Raw genomic sequence first — 14,922 nt, 5'->3', positions numbered from 1 at the left:
CTTTGTGGATATTTTGTATGTTTCTGGACACAGAATTCATGAGGCTACAGTAAGTTCATGATATTAGCTTCAGTTCTTCACACGTCTCTCCTTTCTTCTCCTCTCCCCCACTGCATGCATCTCTCAATTTCTCTGCCTTCTCCCCATGATATCCTTTCCTGCAACTATTCTCACTTGCCTTTTCTAATGTCTTCATACCTCTCTATATAATGATGTGCCGCTATCCTTGTAGTATAAGCCAACTCAGCCATTATTGGTACATCTTATCCACAGAGCTCGGTTAAGCACAATCCCATATGTTTGTTCGTTTCTTATGTGATCCTATCACCCGGGTTGGCCTGCAAGTGGTCTGGTCCATTCAGATACTGCACTACCCTGGTAAACATATATATATATATATATATATATATATATATATATATATATATATAGATATGTATGTTTGTAGAGTAATAAATAATAAGTACTATATAAGGATTAATTAGCTGAAAAGCTGATGTTTCATAGATCCTGATGACCTTGTCATACAGTGTCACATATCACATGCCTGTAATAACCACTGGTGGTGGTGGCACCTAGGAGGTACATTTATTGAAATACTAGCCACCAGTACTCATCCTCATCTATATCATCATGAATTCAGGGCCTTCTTTCATAGTTTCAGGCCAATAGAATCTGAGTTGGACAGTTATTGCAGAGTTGGGATTCCTACGTCCTGTACTATCGTTGGATAGCAGGCTTCTTGCTCATTACTGAAACCTATCCCTGTGCATTGGTGGAAAAGGCTGATAACATTAACAGCCCAACCATAGTCCATATTCAAACTATATAGATAAAACATGGAGTCTTTGAAGTGTATCACTGGGTGACACATGCGGTGCTGTTCTACATGTTGGTTCATATTAGTATAAACATAAGTCATTATAAAAACTAAGCAACCTATAAAATTGTTCAGCACACCAATTTAAATAAAATACACCAAAATATTCACACATAAATACATCTGAGGCAGTTTGAAGACCAGCAAGAAACCTCCTCAGAAAATACTTCCCTAGATTTAAGTTTGAACCTTAGCTGTAATAAACAACTTGTTACCTAGACTGTGATCTAACATTGTCGAATTACTTCTGCTACCAGACAATAGCATTCCTTGTGTTATATAAATATACAACTACTGAAATTTGAATGCACCTAAAGCAGCAAATTCTAAGTCACATTAAGAATAATACTTTTGAGTGATATTGAGTAACGTCCTTCATTTCCATGTCTGTGAAGACCAAACATAAGCATCCCAGCATGTGTACAGCAAGCGGATCTATTTTACATAATCGAACTATCACTTCAGTGAACCACACATCATTGAGATGAAAGTATCGAAGACCTGAAACAGCAAATGTTAATGTCATTGAATCTAAACTTATCAAATTGCATTAGTTGGCCAACATCTCAGACAACATGGTAACTTGGTGAACAACAAAACTAAATGTTCCAGTCTCCTGATGAATCTGTATTTCTTTTACAAGTTGGCCAACTAATGCAATTTGATGATTGCAAATTCAATGAAGTTAACATTCACTGTTTGAAGTCTTTGATGCTTTCATCTCGATGATATGGTGGACAGACTATGCTGCTTCATCAGGGATAGCCTGCACCTATCTCCTCTAGGCATGTGAAAATTGGTAACACTATTCTACCTCATAGTGCCTTTTCTAGACATTACCAGTCTGATGTGGTTCACTGAACTGGTCATTTGATCATGTAAAATAGATCCCTGTGAGCAGATGATGCAACCAGGACAAACCAGTGATCCCATTACCAGGAAAATTGATTGCTTCTCAGCAGTGTGTAAGAGACTGAGTATAAAGATAAGGCTTTTAGGCAGTCCACAGAGGACATGTCCATAACACCATGCATTCTTTTTGTGGAGAATCTCTGCAGACACTCCAGTGATTGCATATGCCTAGTCAGATACATACTAAAGGGGCACTGTACTCAATAATTAGTCTAAAGAGGGCTGACTATAATGACAATGACACTGATGGACCTGGGTGACATACCCTTGCTTATAAATTGTACAACGTCGAAAGATGTCCTTACAACATTAAACACACGGTAGTTAAAGGCCAAGTGACTGTCTACATATGTTCCCAAATTTCTGACCTCTAGGTTTACACTTAGGGGAGTGCTATCAATTTAGTAATTTGCAAGGGCAGCTATATTTCTGAAAGAGATTATTATGCACTTTTTGGCACTGAGTTTTAGACCATGACACTGGCACCAGTTATTAATCTGTCTCAGGTGTTCTTGGGGGGTATTTGGGTTACTGGGGGACTACATGACAACACCTAGACTACAATCAACTGCATTAGGCAGAGGACATTGACATTAGCTTTGAGTTAAGAGAAGTAAATGCCAAAGAGGCTTAGCTCCAACATCATGCCCTGAGAGACCCTGCTAGTGACCTGCTATTTGTCTGAGGTAGACTCCCATAGTATGACTTCTTGGGTCTTATCTGATAAACAGCTTGTTATTCAGCAGGTGACATGGGGGTTTATACCTAATATTGTGAGCTTGTCTAGAATACCCTTGTGTTCCTCCATGTTTATGAGGATAAGGTCAAGTATGTTAGTATCCCTAGTGGATGTATGGACCAGTTAGTCCAACCATTCATTTTGACAAAATCCAAGAATCTTTGGTCCAGCATGTTTGGGGTTATGTAGGTTTCCCAGTTTATAGAAAGGTGGATGGTGCCACTCATAAGTACGATATTGGGTAGCATGGAAAGTGACTCTAGTTCATTTAAGTAAGTGGAGTGGGTTTCTTTGGTCATAGTGGGGGTCCTGTAGTTTGCAAGGTTATGATATGGGACTTTGCTTGTGGTGAGTTGCATGTGGAAAAGCTCAAGGACATCTGATTGCTTGATTAACTTTGAGGTGTGACTGTTTTTATGTCATTTGTGTCACCAATAACTTTTGTACCTCTTGTACATTAGTAAGTATAAATGGGTGGAAGACATTGAATTCCTGTGCTTTAAACCATGTTTCAGTAATTACATAGACATCTATATCCTCCAGAGTGGGGAGAGCAGGGAGGTTTTTTTTTTTTTTTTTTTTTGTGTAGACTCCTATCTTTGAAAAGTATCACCTTTAAAACTAGGAACTTTTTTATAAAACTAACAGTATTAAAATTGTTAAATGTTTTGTTGTACCACACTTTGTGTTTATAATTCTGGCAGAATGAAGTTTGAACAGTTTTTAAAAGCTATATTACATTCTGGCTCTGTTCTTCTGCCAGTCAGCTCTATCCATTGTTAGCGCCTACCACGAGACACAATCTTAACAGCACTTAGGTGTGCTTAACAAACTTTTGTTAAACATCCTATGTGGTATTATGTTTGAGTCTTTTGCTAGGGCAGCACTTAGTACATTTTTCTTTTTTTATGATTTTGAGGTATAATCATAATGCTCATTACACTAAAACAGTGATAAGACCAATTTCATTGCATGTGTTTAAAAATACCCTCAGTCATGCACAGATAACTTTGTAGGCATTTTGTAATAATACTAACAACTTTAATGCAATCTTCTTTGGAGTGAACTGTTGGTCATCCGTTTGTTTTATGTAAAGTAACAGATTGAGGACATGTGATAAGGCTGTTTTGCTAATTCATCAGTGCTATTTTGGTACGCCCTAGTGCTGGGGGCCATTACCACCGTGCAAAAAATCTACATTAGCTTTTATTCAGGTAATGGAAACTTTGCATTTTGCAATAATATAAAAGAAAATTACTCAACAGAATTTCACAATTATCAATTATAGACATAAAAGTTAGTATCAGCTACAATTTGGGATTATGTCCTTGATAAACACAAACCATGCAGCAGTCTTCTCTAAGGTAAAGACAAAGGGGCAGAAACCTAACACTAGAACATTAGTATAGGATTGCTAGGGCATATTATTAGTATTTGTACCCATGTTGACTATTTTACTCAATATTTTGCATTTGTATCTATATTCTGTAATGTTTTCATACTATGACATGAAGTCATGTTCTCAATGTATTTTTTAGTTCTATGTAATGGAGCTTTTCTCCCCAGCCCTCCTGGCCTAGTTAAACTTTCCGAGAAATCAGATGTAAAATAAATAAATAAATACATAAATTATTATAGCACTGGTAAGAAACTGGGGTAGGCATTGCATTCTCTGGGGCAATAAAAAGGGCATACATATTTGGTGAGTCATTAAACTAACATATGGAAGAGAATAGAAGAAAGACTACAGAAAACAAGAATCCTAGAATGACAAAATAATGTAAATATAGATATTATAACTAAAGACAGAACATGTAGTGTAAAGAAAAGGGAAAAGGAGACCATATTAATGAGAAGGATATCATGATGTACTAGAAAAACAAAGGTAATGGCAGCATGGAATATTAGAAAAAGGTTACATCATTTTGGAAACAGAACTAACAGTAGGAATAAAAGATGTGAAGTAAAATTTCTGTGGGGCTGTGGAGGAAAGGAATGTGAAAAGATATAGATGTTTGCTAGGTAATAAAAGAAGCAAAGAAGTAAAATGGGAAAAAGTATTAGGAATACTTTAGGAATTAATTAGGCAATTAATTAATTAGGAAGGGGCGGGAGGATGGCATAATGGTTAAGGTGTTTACTTTGGAAACACAAGGTGCAGGGTTTGATTCTCAGATAGGGTAATTGGCTAGGCTTAAAATGGCCCACAAGGGCAGTTAGCCTAGTACTAATCTATGAACCTATGAACCTAAATAGGTAATAACTTATTTGCAGATGTTTTCATGTTGAAAGAATACAGATATGGAAGAGAAAATGACAAAAGAGGGGGATGATAAGCAAGAGATAAAATAGTATAAACTTACGTAAACCACATTATCTACTCCTGAGTGGTGACCTCTGCCTTGCCTATAAGGGTTCAAATGATTCCATACTGTATGACTTCCTAAGCATTGGCAAAGCCTACATCATGAATAACCACTTAGAAGTTTTAAACCTCTGCCGTAATGTAAAAAAAAAAAAAAAAAAAACCTCCTACCAGAAAATATATCAATCTGTCTCAGAGAATTTGTCTGTTCTGGAACAGACTTCCCCTTTATAGCTCGCAAAGCAGCTTCCTAATCCTCTTCAAGCACAGCATATATGATTGGAGTATTAGAATCTGTTTGATCAACTAGGAGTAAGTAACAAAATGCGTGGTGGCTGGGCTACAAATGACCTACCTGGTTGGCAGTTTAATGTGAATGCATGAACCTATGAACCTGTATGCAGTCTGCAGTGTATAATATTACATAAGAAACCTGTATTAAGGACCATGTTAGTTACAATGACTGCAGCTAGATCTCAGGGCGAGACTAAATGCTGCTCATACTGACAAGGATACTGAGTACTGCTCGAAAAACTGAGAACATGTTTGATCATTAGTAAAATGTTTCTGTCCATCCAGAGAGGTATGCTGTTTCAGCCCAATGCCTGGGCAGTATTCATATCAGAACCAACAGCAACTGGCACAGCTAAAAGAAACGATTTGTTAAAACTGAAAAAGCCATTGACACTTTACAAGAGTGAGATGTGCTGCCATGGATCAACACTTTCTAAACCAACAATAGTGGGTTCCCCCTTGCTTAATTAGCCATCTACCCCAGGAGGATTCCAGATTCTCAGTACAAGCCTGAAGACGCCTGGATATTGGAATAATGTGGAGGCTTATCTAAATGTTTTTGAAAGGTATGCATTGAGGCAAACCTGGTTGTGAATAGGCTGGGGCACAACTCTACCGTACTAGCTGACTGGAGAGACACTAAAAGCTTACATGATATTGAAAAACTCTGATGTATATTATTACTGTAAATCAAAGAAATTTTAGCAAGGCCTGTGGATTCAGATGAAGAACCCAAAGGGTCATCCTGTAAATTTTGTAAATTGACATTTTATATGGACAAACCTGTGAAAGCTAAAATTATGGATTTGCTATATAGTTTGAAAAACCTGGCTCAAACTTGACATAAATCCATCCATCCATTCATCCGTCAATCCATAATCCTGCTTTTCCTATTTTTGGGCATGGAATCAGGGTGTCATATCAACAGTGACAATCCTCTAGCACCAGTATTCATACCACCTGGTGGGTAGTCTTGCTCAGATAAATAATACAAGTAAATTATGGTAATTTTGGCTGTAGACAAATTTAAGAAGGCCCTCTTTCATGAATTAAGAAGGTGCATACTCTAGAGTGATTCCCCATTTTTTTGAACATTTAGGGCATTTATTAATAAATGAAGTTATAGATTCCATGTCACACTTACATGTACACTGGGGTAGTAATAAACATTCACCTAAGTATATTACTGTATTTGTAACTAGGAAAAAATCTATTTCGAACAATTTGTTTTAAATGATGTACAAAATGTCACATAGCCAGATATTCTATACTTAATGATAGTAATGCCATACCTGTAAAAACTGTTAATATGAGTCAGCACTTTGTTAACCTAATTGCGGCTGAGATTATACCAGTGGAGTCTGTTAATAATGAGTGGTAAACAGAAGTGTAAATCTGATTTCTGTCACTGTGATAGCACCTGAATTATGATATACTGTTTTAGTATAGGGTAACAAATTACTAGGACTCAGGAAGCAAGATTAATTTAGTTACAACAAAATATGTTTGAAAACATAAAACAACTGGTTAGCAGAACACTGAAGTGATGGGTGTACAAAGAGAAAAGACTGACTTACCTGCAACACAATACAAAATGCAGGTTCTCTTAGATATATTTTCACATCTTGTAGTCCTCACACCAAACTTGACTCTTGATTGGATCAATGGTCAAGATTTTCCCAAATTAAATATACTTTGAAAGTAAAGAGTTCATAATTGCATATATTCAGATAGTTGCTAAGTAAACCAGTTTAACTCTCAACAAAATAGAAATTGTATCTTAAAAGAATGTGCATTTAAAACTATATCAAATACAAAATGCCACTGACAGGCAGTTAGGAATGAAGTAAGAAAGATGCTTCAAGTTCCACATGAGCTTATAGAAAAATCCCAGAGAGAGTGTGGTAGTCATAGATATAGTATACTAGTACTGCAATCTAAAGCATATGATTGTGCAATTAATTCAGGTAGTAAACAGCATCCTGACAGGACAAACCAATTGAGAAGCTGAGCAAGGCAGGGTTCTGTCCACTTTGGACTTAGCAAAGGCTACTGGCAAATCCAAGTAGCCTCTGACACTAAGGAAAAGTGGCATTTTCAAAACCCAGTGGGCTCTGCCATTCTAAACTGTTGCCTTTTGGTTTACATGAAATGCTGGCTATGCTCCTGTCTGATTGCCCTCATTAACAAGAAGCTAAATATTGAACTGGAAAGAATGAAGTATACAAAATCCAAGAATACAAGAGAAAGTGTGATGTACTGTGTGAAAATGTAGAACAGCAGAGATCATAAGATCATAGGATCATAGGAGTGTACTAGGTTATCGACCCGGAGGTCATTTCAAGCCTAGCTGTTTCATCCCAATGTAATACCATAAATGCTCTACCCAATACCCAGGATTGTATTTAGTAATGACTGTCAATGCCAAGGAGGGTTGTGGGCACTATTCCTGGAAAGAATTTATGGTGCCCCATCCACTTGTCCAGATTCCTTTTGAACAGTGTCATAGAAGTGTTCTGCATCACATGAATTGGCAACCTATTCCAAAGATGCGGCAGCCTCTGGGAGACAAATCTATCCTTCCAGAATGTCCTTTTCAAGTCACATGCCATATTTATGTCCCTGGAACAAGTAGCTCTAGTCCTGTTTGATTTGTAGCAAATTCATTAGGTTTGGGTCGGTGATTGCTCTGTAAGCCAGCCATTAGTCACCCCTAAGAAGTCTATATGATACTGAGTACAGTGACACAGTGATTTTCTTTGTTAGAAATCTCTGAGGTCTCTCCAATTGCTGCAGTTGCATTGTACAGTACATGCCAAAAGGGGCATTACACTCAATTATGAGTCTGAATGGTGATGAGTATAGAGGGGTTATAACCTCCTTTGCTCTGAAGGCGATGCCTTTGCTAATCAAGTGTGTTATATAGAAAGCCTTCAGGGATCACACATGCACACGTGCGTGCATACTCACACACACACACACACACACACACACACACACACACACACACACACACACGCAGACACGCACACACGCACACACAGACACACACACACATAGACACACACACACTCACACACACACACACACACACACACACACACACACACACACACACACACACACACACACACACACACACACACACACACACACACACACACACACACACACACACACAGACACACAACACAGACACACACACACACACACACACACTCACACATGCACACGCACACACAGACACACATAGACACGCGCGCGTGCACACACACACACACACACAAACACACACACACGCACACACCTTGCTTGCTGAAGAAGAATCATTTCACAGAAGCAGCACAAATCTGTTCAGCGGTGAGTCTACCTTCATTCTGCAGAAGGAGCAGCATAAGAATATTAAATTCTGCACATGGAAAGGAAAGAACAAGAGGTATGTGCGGCGACTCATGCACAGATGGAACAGGTGTGTGTGTTCAGTGTTTTTAAAGGAGAATACACTTACAAGCAAAATAAATCTTTTTGTTTTTCTAATTAAAAAGTGTGGTAGTCCCTCAGTAAGCAGGCCCCCACCCAGCCAGCAGAGACCCCAGGTGACTGCCTTGGTCACCTAGTGCTGGATCTGTCTCTGTGTGTGCCCAATGGAAGAAGGAAGGCAATCTTGAGGGTTTACTTATTAAGGAAGGGACCTCAATTTGAGAAGAGGAGCCATCTCAATTTATTACTGTTTCGGCTGTAGTTGAACTTTTTTAATAACCTTTAATGTTACACCTTCATATTTAATTACTGTACAATCCTCATGACTGGCGCACTTTATATTCACACTAGTGGTCTGCTGTTTAATACTTTTCTGTCTCCCCCTTCTTGCCCCTTATTTTGTAATACTCCAATACCTGTTCCTTGACCTCGCTTCCTCTCATCATTTTGCTGCATACAGGAATTATAAAACCATGTTCTCTGTCCTTAACCTCTCCTCATTTTTTCCTAGTTTTTCACCACTCCATTCATATCTGCTGATCATCATTACAGTTTTCTTCTCCCTGTTCCCCACCTCTCTTCTTCCACTTCCAGCTCAAATGTCCAGAATTCCCATACATTTTCTTTGAATTTGTTTTTTTTTTTGTGAAGATTTCCTCCAATATGTCTAAGTCCTTCTTCCAGATCTTATGCTCTCAACTGCAACCCCAGCACATATGCGCCATCCCTCCTTCTTCCTCACTGCATCTACAGCTTCTGGAGTTTTCCTCGCTTTCTTCCATTGCCAACATTTTTGAAGTGAGGTACCATCTGTGAATAATTTTCTGTGTTTAGTCCTCTATTCTGTGTACCCAATTCATCTCCTTGTCTACCCTGATTATCAGTTTCCATCTTTCTTGTCTTTCCTCTCATCCCTCTTTCCTGCCCCAGCCTGTCTTTCAAATTTGTCCATTTCCTTTTCTCCATATGTCTTCATATATTTTCCAAATTCTGACTTTTGTCTCTCCCATGTTTCCCATGGTGCCCTTCTTTTCCTTTTTGTGTTCTCCTTCTTTTTCATGTTTACTCTCTCTCTTTTTCATTTTTTACATTTCTTCCTCAGTCATCTATATCCCACAATTCACATGCTGGAATTCCATATTGCCTAGATATATCTTCCAAGGTCTTGACACTTTCTGTCTCCTTCCTTTCCTTTGTTATGTCCCTTTCTGCTGTCATCAGTGCTTGACTTTACTTGCATTTTCCCTATGAAGTTGATCCAGCCTTCATACCCATACCTGCCTCTCTCCTTTCTTGTCCACCTTATGTTCTAATTTTCAGTGCCTCCCATACTTTACTCTTGTATAACTCCTACCTAGCTAATCCTAGAACTCCTTCATAGTTGTCATCCTTTCTTTCTTTCTTTCTTTTACAATAAACCTGATTAATATTGTATGTCACAGTGTACACGGGTATTTGTGGGACTGACGTTTAGTCTTTGCTTGTCTATTGAACTCACTGCCCATTAAATTTATCATTCCAAATATTGTATATTGTTCTTTATTTTTGCTAGTCCTTTATCCATCAGGTTTGCAATCAAGATTACAGTAGAGTGCATTACTATATGTCACACCCTTTTAATTCTACAGTCATCATTTCCAGATGAGTGTACATCTTGCACACTTTCATTTCCATAATTCTATCAGGTTTGATCCCTGTTTCCTGTAGGATCTTCTGTATCATTGATACTGCACTCCCACTAGAACTCCTAAATAATTTGGGAACTCCCCTTACAGGGATCATCTGTATCATTGATATGGCACTCCCACAAGAACTCCTAAGTAATTTGGGAACTCTCCCACAAGAACTCCTAAGTAATTGGGGAACTCTCCTTACTGTGATCTTCTGTATCATTGATAAATCATTCCCAGTAGAACTCATAAGTAATTTGGGAAATCTCCTTACTGTGATCTTCTGTATCATTGATAAATCATTCCCAGTAGAACTCATAAGTAATTTGGGAAATCTCCTTACTATGATCTTCTGTATCATTGATACAGCACTCCTACTAGAACTCCTAAGTAATTTGAGAACTCTCCTTATTGGGATCATCTGTATCATTGATAGTACACTACCCACTAGAACTGCTAAGTAATTTGGGAACTCTCCTTACTGTGATCTTCTGTATCACTGACACGGCACTCCCACTAGAACTCCTAAATAATTTGGGAACTCCCCTTACAGGGATCATCTGTATCATTGATATGGCACTCCCACAAGAACTCCTAAGTAATTTGGGAACTTTCCTTACTGTGATCTTCTGTATCATTGATACGGCACTCCCACGAGAACTCCTAAGTAATGTGGGAACTCTCCTTATTCGGATCCTCTGTATTATTGATAGTACACTGCCCATTAAAACTCCTAAGAAATTGGGGAACTCTCCTTACCGGTATCTTCTGTACAAGTGATACTGCACTACCACTATAACTCCTAAGTATTTTGTGAACTCTCCTTACTGTGATCTTCTGTATCAGTGATATTGCACTCCCACAAGAACTCCTAAGTAATTTGGGAACTCTCCTTACTGGGATCTTCTGAATCAGTGATACTGCACTCCCACTAGAACTCCTAAGTAATTTGGGAACTCTCCTTATTGGGATCTTCTGTATCAGTGATACTGCACTCCCACTAAAACTTGTAAGTGATTTGGGAAATCTCCTTACTGGGATCTTCTGTATCAGTGACACTGCACTCCCACTAGAACTCATAAGTAATTTGGGAACTCTCTTTATGGGATTGTCTGTATCATTGATATGGCACTCCCACTAGAACTCCTAAGTAATTTGGTTCTCCTTAATAGGATCGTCTGTATCATTCACACAGCACTCCCACTAGAACTCCTAAGTAATTTGCATACTCTGGTTACTGGGATCTTCTGTATCATTGATAGGGCATTCCGCGTAGAACACCTAAGTAATTAGAGAACTCTCCTTACTGGGATCTTCTGTATCATTGATACGGCACTCCCACTTGAACTCTTAAGTAATTTGGGAACTCTCCTTACTGCGATCTTCTGTATCATTGATAGTACACTGCCCATTAGAACTCCTAAGTAATTTGGGAACTCTCCTTAATGAGATCATCTGTATCATTGATAGTACACTGCACATTAGAAATCATAAGTAATTTGGGAACTCTCCTTACTGGTATCTTCTGTATCAGTGATACTGCACTCCCACTAGAACTTCTAATTAATTTGAGAACATTGCTTACGAGGATCATCTGTATCATTGATACAGCACTCCCAGTAGAACTTCTAAGTAATTTGGGAACTCTTCTAACTGGGATCATCTGTATCATTGATATACCACTCACACTAGAACTCCTGAGTAATTCAGGAAATCTGCTTATTGGGATCTTCTGCATCATTGATACGGCACTCCCAATAGAATGCCTGAGTAATTTGGGACTCTGCTTACTGGGACTGTGTCTATCATTGATAGTACACTGCCCATTAGAACTTCTAAGTAATTTGGGAACTCTCCTTACTGGGATTTTCAGTACCACTAATACTGCACTCACACTAGAACTCCAAAGTAATTTTGGAACTCTCCTTACTGGGATTGTCTGTATTATTGATACGGCACTCCCAGTAGCAGATTTCCCAAGCTACTTAAGAGCTATAGTGGGAATGCCGTATCAATGATACAGAAGATCCCGGCAAGAAGAGTTCCCAAATTACTTAGCAGTTTTAGTGGGAGTGCCGTATCAATGATACAGAACATCCCAGAAAGGAGAGTTCCCAAATAACATAGGAGTTCTAGTGGGAGGGCCGTATCAATGATACAGATGATCCCAGTAAGGAGAGTTGCCAAATTACTTAGGAGTTCTAGTGGGAGTGCAGTATCAATGATACAGACAATCCCAGTAAGAAGAGTTCCAAAATTACTTCGGAGTTTTAGTGGGAGTGCCGAATAAATGATACAGAAGATCCCAGTAAGTAGAGTTCCAAAATTACTTAGGAGTTCTCGTGGGAGTGCCGTATCAATGATACAGAAGATCCCATTAAGGATAGTTCTCAAGTAACTTAGGAGTTCTAGTGGGAATGCTGTATCAATGATACAGATGATCCCAGTAAGGAGATTTTCCAAATTACTTAGGAGTTCAAGTGGGAGTGCCGTATCAATGATATAGACTATCCCAGTAAGGAGAATTTCCAACTTACTTAGGAGTTTGAATGGGAGTGCAGTGTCATTGATACAGACGATCTCAGAAAGGAGAGTTCCCAAATTACTTAGGAGTTTTAGTTAGAGTGCCATATCAATGATACAGATGATCCCAGTAAGAAGAGTTCCCAAATTACTTAGGAGTTCTAGTATGAGTGCAGTATCAATGGTACAGATGATCCTAGTAAGGACAGTTCCTAAATTACATGGGAGTTCTAATGGTCAGTGTACTATCAATGATATAGATGATACCAGTAAGGAGAGTTCCCAAATTACTTAGGAGTTCTAGTGGGAGTGCAGTATCAATGATACAGAGGATCTCACTAAGGAGAGTTTCCAAATTACTTCGGTGCTCTAATGCAAGTGTCGTATCACTGATACAGACGATCCCAGTAAGGAGAGTTCCCAAATTACTTAGGAGTTCTAGTGGGAGTGCCGTTTCAATGAAGCAGAAGATCCCCAGTAGGCAGATTTCCCAAATTACTTAGGAGTTCTAGTGGGAGTGCCATATCAATGATACAGATGATCCCAGTAAGGAAAGATCCCAAATTACTTAGGAGTTCTAGTGGGAGTGCAGTAGCACTGATACAGAAGATCCCAGTAAGAAGAGTTCCCAAATTACTTTGGAGTTTGAGTGGGAGTGCAGTTTCAATGATACAGAAGATCCCAGTAAGTAGAGTTCTAAAATTACTTAGCAGTCATAGTGGGAGTGCAGTTTCACTGATGAAGAAGATCCCAGTAAGCAGAATTCCCAAATTACTTAGGAGTTCTATTGGGAGTGCATATCAATGATACAGATGATCCCAGTAAGGAGAGTTCCCAAATTACTTAGGAGTTCTAGTGGGAGTGCCGTAACAATGATACAGAATATCCCAGTAAGGAGAGTTCCCAAGTAACTTAGGAGTTCTACTGGGAGTGCCGTATCAATGATACAGATGATCTCAGTAAGGAGTGTTCCCAAATTACTTAGGAGTTAGAGTGGGAGTGCAGTATCACTGATACAGAAGATCCCAGTAAGGAAAGTTCCCAAATTTCTTAGGAGTTTTAGTGGCAGTGCCATATCAATGATACAGAAGATCCCAAAAAGGAGAGTTCCCAAATTACTTAGGAGTTATAATATGAGTGCAGTATCAATGGTACAGAAGATCCCAGTAAGAAGAGTTCCCAAATCACTTAGGAATTTGAATGGTTAGTGTACTATCAATGATACAGATGATCCCACTAAGGAGAGTTCCCAAATCACTTAGGAGTTCTAGTGGGAGTGCTGTATCAGTGATGCAGAAGATACCAGTAAGCGGATTTCCCAAATTACTTAGGAGTTCCAGTGGGAGTGCAATATCAATGATACAGACGATCCCAGTAATGAAAGTTCCCAAATTACTTAAGAGTTCTAGTGGAATTGTCATATTAATGATACAGAAGATCCCAGTAAGGAAAGTTCCCAAATTACTGAGGAGCTCTAGTATGAGAGCAGTATCAATGGTATAGAAAATCCCAGTAAGCAGAGTTCCCAAATTACTTAGGAGTTTTAATGGGCAGTGAACTTGCAATGATACAGACGATCCCAGTAAGGAGAGTTCCCAAAGTACTTAGGACTTCTAGTGGGAGTGCAGTATCAATGATACAGAAGATCTCAGTAAGGAGAGCTCCCAAATTACTTTGGAGTTCTAGTGGGAGTGCCGTATTAATGATACAGACGATCTCATTAAGAAGAATTCCCAAATTACTTAGGAGTTCCAGTGGGTGTGCAGTATCACTGATACAGACGATCCCAGAAAGGAGAGTTCACAAATTACTTAAGAGTTCCAATGGGCAGTGGACTATCAATGATACAGACGATCCCAGTAAGGAGAGTTCCCAAATTGCTTGGGAACTCTCCTTTCTGGGATCTTCCAATTCATTGATACGGCACTCCCACTTGAAACACTAAGTAATTTGGGAACTTGCCTTATTGGGATCTTCTGTATCTGTGATACGCACTCCCATTAGAACTCCTAAGTAACTTGGGAACTCTCCTTACTGGGGTCTTCTGTATCATTGATAC

At 38.8% G+C, this 14,922-nt stretch overlaps 1 protein-coding gene across 1 annotated transcript in view; it reads right to left on the bottom strand.

Annotated features, from left to right (window-relative positions):
• Positions 1-14,922, bottom strand: part of LOC122808787 — a 735,783-nt gene that overhangs the window by 547,550 nt on the left and 173,311 nt on the right. The window lies entirely within an intron of this gene.

The sequence above is a fragment of the Protopterus annectens genome, chromosome 1.part1 (assembly GCF_019279795.1).
Source record: "Protopterus annectens isolate FY-2018-M chromosome 1.part1, PAN1.0, whole genome shotgun sequence".
NCBI classification, from domain to species: domain Eukaryota; kingdom Metazoa; phylum Chordata; order Ceratodontiformes; family Protopteridae; genus Protopterus; species Protopterus annectens.
Note: the sequence above shows the minus strand (reverse complement) of the source record. Positions and strands in the feature narration are given on the sequence as shown.